General features: G+C 42.2%; 1 protein-coding gene across 7 annotated transcripts in view; it reads right to left on the bottom strand.

Moving 5' to 3' along the window:
• SEMA6D (semaphorin 6D) overlaps positions 1–14,855 on the bottom strand; it is a 209,080-nt gene extending 194,225 nt beyond the window's left edge. For all 7 annotated transcript variants that reach the window (XM_036389395.2, XM_036389400.2, XM_036389402.2 and 4 more), the window contains exon 1: positions 14,814–14,855. The gene's annotated coding sequence lies outside the window, so the exon portion shown is untranslated. The remainder of the gene's footprint in view (positions 1–14,813) is intronic.
• Between the last annotated feature and the right edge of the window lie 4,694 nt (positions 14,856–19,549).

The following is a 19,549-nucleotide window of genomic DNA, read 5'->3' as shown; positions in this document are numbered from 1 at the left end:
CTGTGGTTGTACAAAAAAAACCAAAAAAAAACCCCAAGAAACAAGTCTGCTCCTATTTTTGTTTGCTCCTCCTGTACTTTGCAATAATGCACTGTTAGGTAGATGCTCTGTACTGGAAGTGTCAAGCGCTATTAAAAAGAAGAAAATGACTTGCACTGCATTATGGTTTTCACCACTCAAGCCGTTTTTAAAGCACAAATTATTTCTGGCTTTGCTTTGAATATAATTATGGATAGCACATATTGGAGAAGTTACTTGGACCACTGAGTGCAGTTGTGTGTGTGCTTTGCAGCGTTGATAGCTCTGGTAGCTGGCACCATGGCACACTGGTCTGGACATAAACAAAGCTAAAACTCACATGGAAACAGAATGCAGCAGCAGGGAGGCCAAACTTCAGTCAAAATCCCCTGTAAACTGCAGAGCAACTCCTTAAGGATTTCATTTATTTATTTAAATTTCCATTTTGTAGCAGCCATGTGATGCCCTCAGAAATGAATTCATGAAAGATTATTGTACCACTGAGGCAGTTACACTACCACACTCTTCAGCACATTCCCAGGGACACCTCTGACATCATGACAGGAATATATTTAAAAGGGATTAATGCCTGTTGTGCCTTATTGTTTAACTACACATTGACTACAGAGAACATTAACACACAATATAATACCAAAACATTGCCTTTTGATCACAGAGCTCGATGGGTAACTACTGCTTCCAGAACATGCCATTTAGAGTTTATTGAATTTATTTAACTATCTGCATTACCCAGCTACCATGTGAGGTGAGGGTGCCTCAGAGCAGCTCTGCTGCAGAGAGAACTTCAGTCTGAGCTCTCCCTGTCCCTGCCTGTGACAAGGGGAGGGCACAGCAGGGCAGGTACAGCCCAGGTGTGTGAGGGCACTGCACAAAGGCCACTGCTGTGGCACAGCTTCACCTCAGGCACAGCCTGGTCAAAGGCTCTGCCTGCTCACAGCCCTGCACAGTCCCCAGCCTCACCTCCACAATGGCCCCAGCTGGATGGGAACAGTCATCTTCTGTCCAAACTGCTGGAAACCTGCCTGATCCAGTGATGGGAGTTTGACACTCGTTAGCTTACAAGCAGCAACCTCTGTAGTTCAAAACACAACAAGCTTAATAGGAGGGATTATCTAGAGCTTTGTAACTGATCATTTAAAAACCAAAGCCCCTGCCTCACTTGTTGTACAACTGCAAATTTGCATAGAGGTTGTACTACAAGCGAGTTTTAAAGGAATTGAAATTGATACAGAAGAAAATTTAGAAAAATCTCACTTTTATCACTAACATTTACTTCCAAATTAACTTTCACTGGGTTACTTGGGGTAACCCAGGTTAAACACATATAAATATGCCTACAGAATTGTTTAAAGCATTTTTACCTGATCTACTTCATTTTACAGCAGGGCATTCAGGAGCCATGCAGGTACCTAAAGAAAGACATTTGGCGCTATTTTAGATGCCTGAGGGCATCCCACCCTGGCTCTCAACCGCTGCTAAAAAAGGCATTAAGTCATCTGTCACACCTGCTAGCCCTGACAGATGTCTCAGGTACCCAAAGCATTTAAAATGGCATTAGATATCTATGTTTAGGCTTCTGAATCTTTTCCTTGGTGTCTAGAGAAAGTGTAAACGAGGGGGAGAATTGGTGTCCCGGAGTCTGTCATTTATCTCAAACACGAGCAGTACAGAAGCAGCAGGAGTGTGAAATCTTTACATTGTCTCACTAATGTATGTTTCCACTCGGCTCCCCCAGATCAATCTGTGCCAAAAGGATACAGTATGTTGTGCATTATTATAAGCAAAATCTATTGCAATGAGGAAAGCTAGAACAGATTTTGGACGGTAATAGCATTTCCAAAAAAATCAAACTGGATTTGCATGACAGAGAAGGATGAAATGCCCTTCTTCAACCACAATTCAAGTGGAATCAGTTTCTTGCTCATTTCTCTCACAATTTATTTGTGGCACAGCACAGGGAAAAATAAAGATTTTTTTTCTCCCTGCATTTTTTACATATTGATGCTCTCTGCAATAAAGCACTATGTTGACACCTCTATCTGGACAATACATAAAGAATCAAAAACAAGATAATGACAAAGAATCTGAAAATCTACCATCCCAAATGTACTTTCATCTCATCCAGGTGAAATGAAAAAATGAGCTCAGAATACTATAGCAAATAATCTTTTTTCCATATCTAGAGTCTTCAGGCATACAAAAGGGTTTCTTATAACATAATACAAATTCTTCCTGGGCTTCTACTTTGAAATTTACTTATGTGGAGTTTAATATTCAGACTTGAATAGTCTTCTAAAGGTTGTCCCAAACAAAGCCACAAAATGCAGCTATTTTACAGCACCTCTTGCTCCAATTTCTTTTGAGCTGTAGGTCAAGGGATTTCTGTGTCATTTTTTAAGCTAGTTTTGATCATTATAAAAAACAAACAAAAACAAAAACCAAAACGCCAAACAACAACAACAAAAAAATCCCAAACAAACAAACACCAAAAAAACCCCAAAACCCAAAGGAAACACCCTGCAAATAACTCCAAATAAAACAAAAAAAAGGCATTCTGAATTCCTCCAATAAACCAAAATTTCTATGGCTTTATTTCAGAGTCTTAAAACTGTGCCTCTTTTGTGTGCTTATTTTACTATATTTTGACATAAATGTTCTTAATAGAAATATTTTTTGCCAAAATTAAAGCTATCATGGTTTCATACCAAACACAGAAAGCACCCAAAGGAATGTTGTAGGAAAGAAAGTATTTCTAAATCACAACAGAAACAATTACCTCAGACACTTTCTTGGTCATATGAATTTTCTTCAAGACAGTACAATAAATTGTACTCCAAACTGGTTCTGAACAATTGACATCAACCTACCAAGTTTGGCAAGCAGTTAATTAAGTCCTGTAATGAAATGCTTAAAAATAACTCATTCAGTCTCAGAATCCTCACAAGTAATTGCACAGCTCCATATCCTTTTCCTGGTTTTACAGTTATTTCTAGGTATAAAAATATTTGGTATATCCCTTTAACTTGGCATTTACATTTACATATACAAAGCAAGGAGTTTATTTCCAAGATTAGCTAATTTAGACATTAGGAACTTGAGGAGAACAGAATGTGTCTGTTGTGGAAGCAGAAATCCCAAGCTGCTGGGAAAGGTGCAGTGGTTAGGAGTTATTTTGGAGCTACCCCTCAGCCTTAACTACAAAGATGCTCCACATGAGATAGCCCTGAGCATCCCGGGGGTGTGGGGCAGGCAGCTGGCCCAAGGGAGGAAGCCAAGAGCTGCTCAGAGTCACAGCTCAGCTCTCCCGAAAGCTGCTCCCATGGCTCTCCACACCACACACAGAAAGGGTCTCTTCACTTGCAAAGGTATTGCATTTCCAAGGCAGGAAGAGAAAAATCAATATTGTGTACAGCAAAGTGAAAAATCCCACAAAACAAAACTAGGAATTTGTTTTCATTACCAAAAGTTGAATGAGTACAAGGTCATCAGCTGGCTAGGAAGGGAAATCCACTCACCATCTTGCCATGATATACCACTTTAAAAAGCAGATAAGGAAATTGAAGCTTTTCATGTCCATGCCATGTTATGATGTCACAAAATCAGTGTTAAAAGAATTCCCAGAAAACCAAAACAACCCTGGCTTCCTAGAACATAAGACTTGAAGATGGCCCGAAGCAATTTCTCTAGTTTTCTACGTAATCACATGTTCCACTGTTGAGGATGGAGGGAAAATGAACTTTTCCCTTTAGACCACCTGTCTGAACTTAACTAAGCTGATTATTGTTACTGTGCTTCTATTGCAGCAGCACCTAGCTGAAGGATGTATATAATCCTTTAAGGCTCCTAATCTAACAGTCATTTCACGGCTTGTTTGAAACAAGCTGACATTAGCACAACAAATGAAATCCCCTGAAAACCCCGTATAAACAACAGCAAAGACTGAAAAACCTGCAGGCTAATTTAGGATTTTTTTCCTTGCACCTGTTCCTCCCCCCAAGAGCAAATGTCCAAGATGGACATACCCAGAATGAAGATTGTGAATCTCAAAAATATCCCCATAACTAGAGGAAAACGTAGAAGATGCTCAGTCTGAAGTTCTCTAATGCTGCTCTCACAAACAACTTCTTCAGGTGAAAGTTTTACAAATATTTTGTTTGTTGAAGGCAGTACTGATTTTCATGTAACCTGGGCCTCTAATCAAGATGGACCACTAACCTTCTTCAGCTTATTTTAGCCATATACAACTCCCTCATCTAAAACTCAAAAATGTAGCACAATAAATTAAGCTGTATTTCCTTTCATTAAGACTATAATATTGCTATTAATAGCTTTGATTTTCTTCCCTTCTCTATTCCTGAAAAAGTTTCAGGAATATTTGTTTTCAGCAAAATGACTTTTTCCTACCCACTTGCACAAATTTAGGTTTTTGCAACACAATTATCATCATAAAGAAAAAAAAATGAAGGACCCCAACATTTTCTAAACTGAAAACAAAGAGGTTTTTGTTGGGGCGTTTTTAGTCTGGGTTGTTTTTGGAGTTTTTTTTGGTTTGTTTTGTTGATGTTTCTTTCAAAAACAAACACAAAAATGCCAATCACTGTTTGCTACTGAAAAGCAATTCAGACCTTCAGCCCACCAGCCCTGCTGCAATCATGACACTGTTAAAGTTCAGGACTTTCAACATGACAGAAATCCTGATTCAGACTCCCCCTGGCTCCCAACAGCCCCTGCACAAACACAGGAGTGTTTCCTCAGCAGCCCACAGAGCCCATCCCTCAGGAGGGGGACACAGTCCAGTAATTTGGGTAGTCCAACAATGACTTGAAAAAGCTGCCAACACATCCTGATCTCCACCAACTCAAGCTGCCAAATCCAGACCACCACACTGAGTGTCAGAACGAAACCTGGAAGCACCACGAGAAGATTGACAAGTGACAGAGGTGCCTAACACCCAGCTCACAACATTTTCCAAGTTTTCCACCCAGAGTCTCACTTTCTTTGCTCATCTCTCATGGGTGGAAGCTTCCAGGACAACCCCACTGAAGAGCACTCCATGGCCAGACTTTAGCAGCAGCCCCACAGTAAATATGAGTGAGGTTAAAGCTCTTGGCAAAAGCAAAGGTTCCATGTTTCCCCAAGATCTACCAGCATGACCTCCAACACATGTAAATGAAACATCATTCTCATTCAACAGACTGAGCTAGATCTGAGTATTCATTAATATGAATAATTCATCGTAAAAGACACAGGGATTTTGAAAATCTTATTTCCATGTAATGATTTAAATTCTATACTAGACACCAAGTTTACATAAAAATGTGTTGTTTAGTAAGTTACTGGTATCACCAGCATTGCATATTTTTGTGGCTTGCTGGATTTTACCAAGGTAAGAAACAGCTGATCAGCTTTGCCACTACATTTTATAAATTTTGTAAGCATAAACTCAGGAAACAGGAAACCTATCTCTATGTCTATTACAATTCTCACAACAATAATCTGATCTTTTAAAATATGTTGCTGTAACAAACACCTATCACTTTAGTTTTTGTTGTTGAGTTTTTCCTGGAGTTTTTTTTGTTTTCTACATCAAGAAGACAATATTAAATAGGAAAACTGTAATGAATTACAGACCAGACAGATGAAGAAAGTTAAGTGAACCGTTACAGATTTTATGCTCCTTTATCAAACTTTTTTCTTTTCTTTCAGGGGATATAAAATTCCCAACAGCTGTTTTATGCAGCACAGGAAGCTGTTTTCAAACAGGACATTTTGTTGCCTAACCAACTCTTCCACCTTTCAGATTAATCCTTCACATCACCAAAACCAGAAGATTTACAATAATGAAGTGACAGTAGAGGAGTTTGTATCAGAAGCCAGAGGTGCACATTTCAAGCAGTACAGATACAGTTAAGAGGAAGGCTTCACTGTAAAGAAAAATAATGTGCATAATTCAGCAGCTATGCCATTCCACACACATATAATTAACAAGTCTTCAGCTCATTAGCAGGCTGTATAAAATACATATAATATGCTGTGCAAAACTGATTGTGAATAAAAAGCTCCTCATGCATTAAAATAAATTATTTAAATTGTTTTGAAAGATTGCTATCAGTAGCATTCAAGGATATGATTCCCAAAACTACTCATGGCTCCAGCTTCTTCAGCCTGGCATTTTCACCAGATATCTTGCCATGATCATTCCAGCATGACACATTTGATCAGTGACTGCTGAGGTTCTGCTCCAACCCTGAGAGGTGCACAGGACCAGGGCAGCACAAACAGCTGCCCCAGGTAGCCCCATGCACACACAAATTCCCAAAGGCAGGAGGCCCCAGTACCACTGCACTGCATATTCACTAGGGATGCAGAAAGGGCCTTTTTGGGGAGCAACACACTTAGTACACATTGGCATCTTCTCTTTGCTTGTGTATATGTCAATTAATAATCTGCACAGTTTCAGTGCTGCTCCTCCAGCCACACAATAAAGGGCCAGGCCTTGCCGCACCCCACAACACCAGCACTCAGAGGAGACCCCAACTCCACAAAAACGGGTCTCAAGGGATGAAACAGTTACTCCTGAGCTGCAGTGACACCTCCTGGCAACAAATCGAGAAGGTCTTTTCCCACACAGTGTGCTTTCTCCAGAAAACTCTGGAGTTTCAGCCAAAATGCAACAATCATGGTGCTCCCTCCAGCCTGGCTCCTAAGGCACACTGCCCAGAATACCAAGCAGAACCTCCTGATTTACAAGGACTGCTGACATTTTAGAAAGAGAGAGGCTATGATACAGGAATATCAGCTCTAAGATCTCTGGATTTATTGTACCACACATTAGCCTTTCTAGAGTGGCTGGAAAAATTGCTGCAAAAGCTAATCAACTAGCAGCTTAATTCATACCATGAATCTTGCAGAGTGTTTTCTCACTTCACTATGAAGCCCTGTCTGTTTGCTAAGAGTTTATACCTCTGCCCTCCACGGACTCCTGACAAATATTGCAAGCATGATTTTGGTAAGTAAAAATGTAAGTTAACATAGAAGAAAAAAATAGCTGAAGACTACCTATAACTTAAACATCATAATATGCAGAAAAAACATTTCTCCCTTCTTTGGTGTAGGCAACAAACTCAGTGTAAGTTATAAATTCTGCAGAAAGACAGAGACGGTAATTGCTGACAAGCATTCTAAAATACATTAAATATCATAGTACTGGAAGGGAAATTGATTATAGCAGTTTTGAACAGCGGACTCGGAGGCAGAGGGATACCCCTGAACCTTAGCAAGATCCCCCACATGGAAGAGTCCTGCAGAACTGACAACTCAAATATTTACATTCAAGTGAAAGTCAGACAGTAAATGCGTTTGATAGTCTAAGTTTAGTTTGTTCAATGTTTTACACAGCAATCTGTGTTCCCCTCAGCCCTGACCAATCACTGTAAAGAATTCTGAAGGATTTGATTGCTGTCATTATATTACCCCTGTTGTATTTTTTGTGCTGTTTTTATACAGCATAATTTTCTTTATACTTACATATAATAGAAATCTGGATTTTTGCTTTTCTTTTGTGTTGTTCTCTTCCCCCACCCTAGCTCTTCAGAGGCAATTACAACAATTTTAAGTACTTTGCATATGCTGCAAGGCAATCAAGAAAATTCATTTGACAAACTGGATTACAACTGTCTGCCAGAAAACAAAGTGGTGAAAACATTTCCAACAATTTCTCAATGACTATGTCTGGTAGATGCTCAGACCACACTGAAATAATGCACAAGGAAGGGGAGTACTACATTTACAGTTTCAATAAAGCAAAAAGCCCCATGAAAATTATGTATTTCCTCTCATCACATCCAAAGTTAAACTTTTAACTACAAAAACTCTTTTAAACAACTGAACACCTAACAAGGTAAATTCCCTTTTGCAAATAATTTCCATCTTCAGAAATTCCATGCTCACAGATTATGAGTATGAACCATGCGTGTGAACATTTTTACCAGGTGGTGTGGTTGCAGAGCAGTGTTACTTCTCAGACTGCAGTGCTCTCAGGTTCAACTGCATTTGATCTGCACTCCAGGTTATTTTCAAGCCAGTAAATACCTACACACGTACCAATCCTTTCCACTCTGCACCCATCCATCACCATTGTGAGTAATGCAGTGGCCCTAGGCTGGTCTGCTATGGAAATCTCTGCTGACATCATCACCATCAGGTAATTTCTCCCCCTCACCCATGCACTTTTAGCCATGCCAGCTCTATGCCCACAGTGTAATGGCTTTTCAGTGTACAGCTCCATCCCCCAAGACAAAGTCACTCACAGGGACACAGTGTACACTGTATAACATGGGAAATCTCAAACTATGCAGGAGTCCTCGCAGCAGTGGAGGGCTCCAGTTGTGTTAATTCACACTGCTTTTCTTACTGAACTGGCTTTCAAGCACAGACACATCCCTGCAGGCCTGGGGATCTGCAACAGAATATTCCAGACTACCCATGGTGTGCCCAAGACAGGACAGGAGCTGTGTGCCTGCCCAAAGTTGCCCAACATTTCCATTACATGGACATTTTACATAAAGGCTTTTTCCTTCCCTTTTATTTCCTTTTTAAATAAATTATTCATCAGTGATGTATGATAAAGCCAGGGCATTACTTTGCTGTATGTGATTTGTTAAGACAAAATGGGAATGCTTTAACAGGGACAAGTAATGTTTTCCTGGGAAAATCTGAAGGCTTTCCTTTATTGGTGAAAACACTTGATATTTCATCAAAACAAAACAATTTTTAATGTGTCCTCATGACAGAGGATAATGTTTCACATGGAAGAAGAAAAACTTGCTACTTTTTAAGTGTGGGAAATTCTCCATTGAGTTTAGAGTTAAACAGCTGTTTTCTCTGGAAATTCAGCATGTGTTCAACACATTTTATCTTACATATTCAGGGACATGGAAAAACCCTCCCCAGATTTATTTAGTTGTTTGAGTTTTTTAAAATTCGGTGGAGCTATCCAGGCAATGAGCAGGAAAAGCCTCTCTTCTCAAGCAATATGGAAAAAGAGTAGAGTTTTGTCTATTTTCAAATAGGAAAAAGATTTGACTCACTGCCAGGACAGGGGTAAGAAATCTAAGGAGACTGTCTAGAAAACATTAAGTTTCAATTTAGAAAAAATTTTGATTTGGATACTCGACTTTTTGACTACCATTTACATGCTGCGATTTTTCACTTTTAATGTTATTTTATGAAACAAAAAGACACTTATTACTGCATTAGAATTTGCACTATAAACAGACACTTTCATGCTAATAATGTTTATGTAATTTCTCATTTATAGCTGAAAAGTCTCATCTTGATCTTTTGCTTTATGAAATAAATGGTTGATTTCTAATCCTCCTGAAGGCAATTTTTCTTTTTAATTTTACAGCCTCAGACAGGTTCATTCACCTGCTCTTTGACTATGGGAAAGGGAAAACAGTAATAGTTACTTGAAATGACAAAGTGGGCCTCCCTCACCTCAACCCTAATTCAAAGATGCTGAACATTTCATTTGCTGAACATTGATCTGACATTTTCAGGTTGGCTATGTCTGATTCTCTACTGTGCATTTTCATTATATGTGAAGAACTCACTCTTTTCCTTACCATACACCAACAAACAACTGAGGATAAAGCTTTTTTAAAGCAGATTTTAAAACTTTGGTCAGTATTGGAATTGCAATAGTATTTCCAATTATGAACAAGCAAGACACTACTAGTCAGGAAGAAATGCAGGACTACTCTTTTTAGAGCAACTACAAAAAAAGCCAAAATCTTGGCTTTGGGGAGGCTTTGACCTCTCCCAAAGAGACTTGTAACACATTGTAGACCAAAACTAAGCTCTGTAGAAAGGAACAGTTACAAAGTTTTAAGCCTTGGAAGAGTAGCAAGGAAAAGGAGCAATGCTGTTGACTCAAGAAGATGGCTCTTTTTGGTTTAGAAGCAAACAGAATTCATCAGCAGTTTGTCAGTTACCTTTTAACAAAGAAAATTAGGATCACATGTCTCAGCCATTCTGTGCAATGGTTCTGCTCTCGCCCTCGGGATGCAATTCTGCTGATTTCAAGAACATGGATGTATCATCTGCTTTCACAGTAACAATACTTGTCAGGGTGAACCCTCTTGACAGAGAAAACTTCATGTGTGGTGTTAGTGGCATGAAAATTCAAGTTCAGAAACATAATACCAGTTACAGATACATGCTACAGCTGGATACAGAAAATATGTCACATTGTCATGACTAGCTTTGAAGTGGGAGAAAAAGTTGTAGGTGTAAAGAGATCTTAGAGCTAGTGAGCAAACCAAACAGTTGGAGTACAAGGAATTGGGTTCTTTGGGTAGACTAAAAGAGATAGAAGTGGTGTATCAGCAGGAAGCATAAGGATTAAGGAATACGAAATATTTCTGAGAACTGAAGGAATATGATCAAAACCAGAAGTCACAAAACAAAGGTAAAAGTGGACTTTGTAAAGGGAATTACAACCTAGCAGAACAGGCAGGGTGGATTCAGCAGAAGCTAAGCTAACCTCACCGAAAAAGGTCAGAGTTACTGAAAGGGGAGCTCCCGCTAGCGAAACAAAGTTAAGAATATGTAATTGAAGCTGCTTAAAAGTACTACTGCAAAACTGACAGGAACTCCTCCTGCTCTGGAAGAAAGGACTCAAAAGCTTCTCTTCCAAGTGGAGATCTTCCCTACTTAAGCTAAAGAAGCAGACCTTTGCTAACAGCAGCGTAAGCACTTACTGCGTTTGCAGGCCTGCCACAGGAGCAGAGCACACTGAGAAACACAATGACTCTTGCGTGCCAAAGGAGGCTGGTCTCAAACATCTGAATTGTATGGGAAAGTCAAGTGATCTTCAGCTTACAAGGGAAGAAATAGTTGTTTTATACTATCAAAAAAAACTCCCTCATTCTCTCACTGAATAACATTCATTTCGAGTTGTGAGACAGTGCCCAGTATCAACCTTCAAAAATACTTCATCTTTCTTCTCCCTTCTCTTACTTTGATTAATAATTATGTTGAAGATTTGTCGGATTTTCTGGATACCATTTACATTAATTCACAATTAACGCATCCACAATATCACCATAATTTGAGACACAGACTTTTCTCCCTTAAAACTTCCTGTACCTGCCATGCTTACTGACTGATTCCTTGTCTGGAAAAGATACGAGCATTAAGCACTTCCTTGAGGGACCAACAATACTTGATTGCTTCAGATCAAACCCAGGACTGGCTTTATGACCTAGAGTTCCTGCAGATGTGCACTTTTGCAATTTTCTGTTTCACCACAATACATTCAAGAGAATCACCTGGAGTATCAGGAATAATCAATGTAGCTCTAGTAGCAGAAAACCAACAGATAAATTGGTATGTATTCTCCAGCCTCTATTTCATCATCTGTCATTAACACTGTCGTTTATAAAAGGGTCTCCTGCATTTTGAATCCACCTGGGTTTGAGTTAATTTAAAAATACAGTGCCAAGGCAGGAATTAATTCCCAAGATAAAGGTTTAAGAGGGAGTATTTAAAAATAAATTAAAACCAGTTGTAAAGAGCAGCAGAATTCAATAATAATTTTTCAGTACCTCTCCTTGTGAACAGCAGAGGATATGATCCTCCCACTCCATTCACATCCCCAAAGGAACCACCCAGTTTTGTCTCAACCCTCAGCTCATCAGCCCCAGTGCTGGAGCACAAGGGGACACAAGAGGGGCTCCACTCCCTCTGTCCCTGGCTGTGACCACCACCTCTGCTGGGCTCTCATGGCACCCAGGAGGATGTGGGATAAACTGAACTCCAAAGACCCACATATTTTAAAGGAATCCATTTTTGGAAAGTGACAGTCCACATGTACAGTGCCAAGTATAGCCATGAACTGAAGCATTCAAAAGCTGTAAATTGCTCTGGGCCTATAAATACAGACCCTTTCCAGAGGCTCATTCTTGAGTCCACACAGAAGGAAGCAGCATTAGAAAAACAGTAACTGTGTTACAAATACCATGCTTAAGAAAGACTAAGGTCTTAAACATTTAGATAAAAATACAGACCAAGAATTTTTTTTTTCACATTTCAACATGTTAAGAAAAGTAATATTTATGCAAGATGTCCTTTGAAATTAGCACATTGCTCTTTTTGACCTTTGAAAATTTCAGCTATCTTCTTTCTCAGACATTTGGCAAACCTGACCTTCTGCTGCAGATTATATGCCCTTAACTCTTCCAGGATCCAACAAAGAATGTTCTCAGACCCCTCCTGTAGCTTTCCCACACTTCCCAACAGAAAGTTCCATAACCTGAATACAGTGAGGTATTTAAACATAAATTTCCAAGACAGAGGAAGACCAACCAAAGATCTGCAGCTAGGAGAGAACTCATTTCAGAACAACAGTTGGGTTTTTTTTATTTATTTCTATTTTTACAATGACACCATAATCAGAAAACATGCAAATATGAGCATATAAATAAATCTCTATTTTGGGGTGCTGAGAAGTTTCAGCAATTGCTTGTAGCATAATGAATGTTTGTAATTCATTAGATTCTATTTAGAAATGCAAAGCACACCACAACATCAGTGATGCTCTCTTTATCTTAACAAAAAGACTACTACACTTAATGTTCTTCTGACAGAGCTAGCATGTTTTAAAATATGTAATTCTTCTCTACAATAGAATGTTTTCAAATGGTGTGCTCCTATTTGAATTAAATTTACTGTAGCAATGTCATATTTCAGGCAAGCTTCTACTAATTATCCCAAAGAGCTTCAAAATCTTTACAGTATATTCACTGCATTTACATCTTCTCCACAAACTTACTGGTCTTGTTTATATAATTTTGCAAATGACAAGATGTGTAGGATAACGATCTAAATGAACTAAAAATTGTGTCATGGGCAGATCCTTCATAGATTTGCAATTTGTAGCTGTCAATCTTCCTACAGCTGCTAGATAACAAAACAACAGTTCTTTTCTTCATGCAGACGAGCAAACTCAATAAAGATTGGTAAAGGCTCTTTTCCATAAGAAATCTGTGGTTCTCCACTGCCTATTAAACCTTTCCTTATACACATCCTAATTTCTTTCTCGTTTTTCTTAGGTAAAGAAAAATACCACACCAATTCTGTGTATTTTAGCATCATATTAACCAAATTTGACTTATGTGAAAAATGGGTTTGCCAGTGGCTAAATATTTTGGTGAAAAGGAAAAATAAAAGGGGAGAAGAGATCTAGAGACTTACAACTCACACTGTAACTGGAGAACACACAATGGCAGTAATCAAACTGATCATTAAAGGGAGTCAGTGTGTTTTTATATCACCTTCTTAATCAAGACCTGCCTGAAATGGGCCAAGTTATATTAACATTTGAAAGAGAACACAAACAAACAATAAAAGGAAAAGAAAATCTTACAGATTCAAAGTTGTGAAATTAATAGGCGTGCTGCCTATAAGATTGGGTTTTTTCTTTTCCTTGAGATGAGGGCATAAACTGAACTGTAGTTACAAATGCTGTAAAGAATTGGACCAGAGACCAACATCCACAGCGCCAGGAAAGAAAAGGAATTGAATCAAGAGAAAATCATTACAGAAAGAGAAATAAAAAAAAAAATTAAAACAAATTGCTACTGTTGTAGGGAGGGACTAAATGGCTGTATTGAGGGATAATGCAAGCATTTTATTCCTGTAAAAACCTTGTATTTCATTTTTAAAACCACTATAAGGTCTCCTGTTTCTTTAAGGAAAATCTATCATAAGTTTCCATAATCACAATGCCGGTTCCACATCATGGGCTTCCCTTTGAAATCAAACTCTACATTAGACAGAGGCGTTCACAGGATATGTTGCTCCCGAGGGCAAGAAAACTCTAAGCCTCAGCAGACTAATGCACTTAGCAAGTCCACCAAGGATCATCAAACAAAAAGCGTTCAAGGCAGGCACATACATTTGGTCGGTCCACCGAGATTAGCACCCAGCACCACCTGATGCACACAAGCAGTTGGGTGTCACGAGTTGTACCACTTCTTACATGAGATATTTTGAATCTACCTTGCACAGCTAAAGAAATACACCTTTGTGGGTGCAGCAAACAAAGTGATCAGGACACAGACTTGTAAGAGGAGAGGACGCTCGCAGGTGCCGCTGCTCGGCGTCCCTGTCAGAGAAAATTCATTCTCCTCATACATCTCACTGATTACTCGAGATGCACGTCTTATGATGGCAAAGGGGATTCATGAATGCTGCGGAGAGACCTGTTCCAGCACGGCCGCTTCTGCTCCAAGACAACCGAGAAGAGGTAACATCATTTAAAACAAATAAACCTTTCCTCACTCAACGAGTAAAAAGGTCTGAGGCTCCAGCTGGGAGCAAAACTGGAAAGAAGAAACACCTGAGAAGAATTAACGGGAACGGCAGTCCCGGCAGTGCCGAGCTCGCAATCGCCCCAAGTGCCGGGCGGACAGACACACGTACCCCGGCGGCAGTGCCTCGGCTCGGGGCTCGCGAAAGCACCCGGGAATCATCCCGGCAGAGGCTCCGAGCCGCCCCCCCTCAGCCCCGGCCCAGCTCGGCCCCACCTCGCCCCCAGGCTCGGGGCGCCGCAGACAATGGGCGGGCGGCGAGACCCGCCCGGCGCAGCCCCGCGCAGCGCCCGGCATCCCCCGGCACCGCCGCTCCGCGCCGGGCAGCGGCACCGCGGGCGGGCACGGCCGGAGCCGCGGCGCCGGGGCACGGAGGGAGGGAGGGCGGGACGGACTTACGCGGGTGCGGCGGCGGCCGGCGGGCACTGCGCGGCTCCGGGCGCGGCTGGCGGCGCGGCGGACTCGGCGGCGCGGCTGGAGCCCGGCCCGCCCCGCCCCGCTCCGCGCCCCGGCCCGCCCCGCCGCCCCGCCCCGCACCTGCGCCCGCCCCCGCCCATTGTCCGCGGCCCCGCCCGCCCCGCGCACCTGCCCGCGGCCCTGCCGCGCCTCCCCGCGCTGTCCCCGCAGCCGTGAGGCGGCCCCGCTGCCCCGCGATGCTCTCCCGTATCCCTGGAGGGTGCGCGGCCGCGTCTGAGCAACCCTGCGGCTGCCCCAGCCATCTCCCGGCCGGCCCCAGCCGCGCTGCGAGCGCTCCTCAGCGATCAATGCAGAAGGCACTTGACTCAGCTGCGGGGAAAGGTGGCAGGCAGAGACCGTCCTCTGCACAGTAACTCTTCCACTTTTCCTGCTCTACCCCGGAGTACTTTGCCCCGGCACACGGGCTGACTCCCTGGGCTCACCCGGCTCCCGGGGACTGCCGGGTCCCGTCCGACCGAAGCACCGCCGCTCGGAGAGCGCCTCCGCTCCTCGTTAACACCTGCAGCACAGTTAGAGCAGACAGCTCAGGGTGACTCCCGACGGGCTCCAAGTCCTCCAACAAAAGCCCCAGTTTTTGACTTTAATATGAAACGGAAGCCTTTCTTTTCAGTTTGGATTTGTGTCGTTGCAGATTTTGCATCGCTAACTTCTCAGAACACTCCATCAGCCAACACCAGAGATAGCTGGCTTTGAATTTAAAAAATAAAAAATAAGCTCGTTTCTTTGCAGCCTCTGAGTTTTAGCTTTTGTTTTGGTTTGGCTTGGGTTTTTTGCTATTGTTTATTAAAGACCAACATTCGTGGAGTTGCAAGTGAATGTCTAATCTGAATGCTTCACTCTCATTTTTACTGAAAAATAAAAATAATCTGGTTAGTCCAGAGTTCAGAAAACACATATTCTCTTTGGAAATAGTGGAAACTAAAGCACATAGATGAGAAACTATTTTGCAGTTTATCTTCATGCATAATCTATTAAGGAAAACATCATACCCTTCTCCAGGTAGAGGTTCCTCTACAAATAAGTAGTAGGTTTGCTACAGGGGAAAATGATACTTGTGTGAGGATGAGGACACTATTATATACTGGTGTTTTTTTGGTTTTTGGGGTTTTTATTGCTCACAGTCCTGTAGTGCAAATTTTGTTTTTCGGATTCTGCAACAGCAGCTTGGCTTACAGCCATAAGCAAGGGAGCTGACTTTGATATCTTCTCTGAAACCCTCTTTCCTTCCTTTTCTATCAGTGGCAGGTGCAGGTCCAGTGCCACAGCCTTTGTCACTTGTTCTTCTCCTGAGCCCTGCCTGCCCAGAGCCCACCTGAGGGACAGCCCGTCCCGCTGCCCTTCTCAGCCTGAAAACCCGTGTGCTGGGCCGGTCTGACACTGGCGGATTACTTGTGCGGGGGGTTTGCCCTCAGCTTTTTTACTGCTTTGATTCTTGGTGGCGTTTTTCACGTTTCCAAACCCCATTTCTTCCTACTTTTCCGAGGGAGCTGAAGCACTCAGGTGCCTGTTCTGTCTTTGCTTTTGGGAGTGGACTCACTGTCGGCCATTATTTTGCAAGTGCACCTAATTCCATTGTCACTGTGACCATGAACCAGACCCAGCCAGGAGGACTGACCTGGTGGCAGTGCTCCGGTGGCTGCCGAGTGGGAAGGAGCCCGGCTCCCCCACGAACCCTGGCACCTCTCGGCCCTGCCCCGGCTGTGCTCACCTTGTCCGGCTATCCTGCGCACCCTGCTCCGTCCCGGGTGCCCCTCTCCAGGAGCGGGGCGGCCGTGAGGCGAGCGGGGCTGTCCCGGCTGCACTCGGCCAGCCCCGGCTGGAGCCCAGCGGCCCTCCAGGGCAGGGCTGAGCCCCTCACGGAAGCTCGGGGCACGGGAGATAGAAGGATCAGGGCGAGGTCTGCCTCACCGAGGGGAAAGGTGGTGATGGCGGGAGACGGCGTGTTTTTAACTTTGTTCCGCTCTATTTTAAATTGGCGTCGAATTAAATAAATTTATCCCAAATCAAGTTTTGCCTATAGCAGTAACTGGTCAGTGATCATCTTGGTTTTATCTCGATCCATGACGTTTCCCCCTCACTGCGTGCCCTGCCCTGTGGAGGAGGGCAGTGCTGGAATGGCCGGGTGGGCTGGCGGGGCCGTCAGGCGCTGAAGAACAGACAGACAGACAGACAGACAATCCTGTTCGGAGCACAGCAGCGCCGGCTCAGGCTCTTACAGACCTCTGTGTGCTGTGACGGTCCAGCACTGCCACAGGGATCCTTTTCTGTCCATCCTGCCATCACCACCTAGCTCTTGGCTGCCTTTCCCACTGACTCTGCAGAAGGCATTGAGGGCACCGCGGTCAGATTTCTTACACCGAAATGCCCGTTTGGCAGGAAATCATCCCATTTCACTGCAGTGCAACACTGTCTGAACAGGGCACTTTGGCAGACAGTAGCACCTTCCCGTTTTCTGGTTACAATACTTGTGTGGATGTCCTGGAGCCAGGTCAGCCTGTGTATTTGTATCGTGCAGTCTCCTTTGTACAATTACACTGTGACCACATGGGGCAGAAATCTCTATTCACTGTCAATCACTGCACTCTTTGCACTTCCCTTTCTGTCCCACGCATGATCTCAGTTGAACATTCATTACTGGAAAAGAGAATGCTCTCCGTCTCTTGCTTCTTCTTGGCAATGTCTGCTTCAAGTTGCGAGCATTTGTCTGTCTTATAAAATCAGATATTAAATTGCCTGGAATTTATGCTTAGTTCCCTTTAAACCAAATTGTAGGTAAATGGTGGGTGATTTTTTTTCCCATGCACTAAATTCAACAAAGATGCAGTTTCACTTAGTCCCCTCAAATACTTAACAGATTTGGATTATCTTTGCTGAATAGTTTTTTGGTGTCTTTTCAGGAAAAGATTCACAAATTTTCATCAGTCTTCCCTTTTCTAGTACCTTAAAGGCTAGGTAAATTTTGAAGTATGAAGGAGATTCAGATCTCGTTCTCTGCCTGAGTGAATTTCAACTCTCATTGTAATCTACTAAGTTGTTAAGTTATTTGGGGGAGCCAGGAAAGAGAAAAGAAGATTATTTTTCTGCCAATAATTTTTCAATATGTACAAATAACATTAACTAAAGGAGGAATTAGATCATATCTCCTCTCAGGTAAGAGCCAGGAGAATAAAGTCCTGCTTATACTTCTCAGCCAATATTTATTTCCACATGGACCTCAACAGTGCTCCAGCCAGCGAGGCAGGAGGAACCCTGCTTTGCAGCCTGGTGAGAACACTGGTCCCAGATATGGGAATGTGGGTGTGAATCACTAACCAGAAAGGGAACTAAGCCGAGAAGGTTAAGGTGGTTTTGACTCTAGTGGTGATAACTTCTCCTGGTAGCTTTCTTAAGGTTTGGATGCACAAAGAAATTGTCCAAAGTAAGGAAGCTTATTATCAGCTTTTCTCCACTCAGCCTTGTGTTCTCCCTTTTCTTAGTCAACAGTCACTCTGATGTCATAGCACTGCATTACTTTATCCTTGCCCTTTCAATTTCCTAAAATAAAAGCTACTATCTGCTCTGATCTTAATGCCTCGTTCAGTTTATACCAAGTTTGGTGTAAACTAGAATGCTTCCTGGAAGCATCCATAGTTACTTGGCTTTGGAGGTGCTTACCACAAGATGAAGAAGACTTTGTCAGATAACAGGAGAGCTTGTAAAATTTACCACAATATAGTCACTCCTGAATGTTGGCAAAGCTGGCAAGAACTCTCAGAGGTTGTTTGTGAGAAATGTTGTTCTTCACCATTAAGAGTTCCTGAGCCAATGCCCATGTCTAGTTTACCAAAAGACTTTGTCAGTCCTGTTTGGAGGCAGATCCATGCTGTGCTGCTCTGACATGTAACACCCCCTTTGGAGATATGCCTGTTTCTTCTTCAATTGTTTTCCTAGGCCTGCTGGAAGAGGAGGATCTCTATCAATGCTGCTGTCCTCGATATTTCAGTTTGAAGTACTTTTGATGGCCCTGTTGGGCAAATTGCTCTTTATGCTACACTGTTGCTCAGTAAGGTATTTCTGCCTGTCAGCTGTTACAGATGCTGAGAGATAATGTTGTTTATTTCACAGATTTCTTATTAACAGCTTATTTTTGCTTACAGGACTCACAGTACATATACTGTGTATCACCAGCTCTCAGCTACATTTCTCTAGTGTAATATTTGTAATATTATCAATATTTCTGAGGCTCACATTGCATCTGGTCCCATGATTCAGCTGAAATTGAATTGGTTTGTGATCTAATAACTCAATTGCAAATATAGCAGCCTTTTTTTCCTGCAGAGCATTTAAATCAAGAGCTTGTGAAGCAATTCAAGTCATATGGCAGATATCCTCTTATTCCTTGGAATTCTCACTTTTTTTTTTTGGATGGTTATTACAGTGGTATATGAAGTCCTTAGTTTTGCCTCATGACTCATCACCGATATGCATTTCTATTATCCTTCTCTTTAGTGGAGATGCACTGAATTAGTCTTTGTCCTCCTACCTGGACTTCTTTTGGTGGTACTGTACCTATTTTACACTGCATGGGTTTTTTGACATGATCTTTTTCCTGCAAACCTTAGCTGACCTTGTTTTTGCACTGCCTATATTTTTGTCTTTATAGTAGTACAAACCAAACA

Source organism: Molothrus ater, chromosome 13 (genome assembly GCF_012460135.2).
Source record: "Molothrus ater isolate BHLD 08-10-18 breed brown headed cowbird chromosome 13, BPBGC_Mater_1.1, whole genome shotgun sequence".
NCBI classification, from domain to species: Eukaryota; Metazoa; Chordata; class Aves; order Passeriformes; family Icteridae; genus Molothrus; species Molothrus ater.
This window is presented reverse-complemented; position numbering and strand designations above follow the sequence as displayed.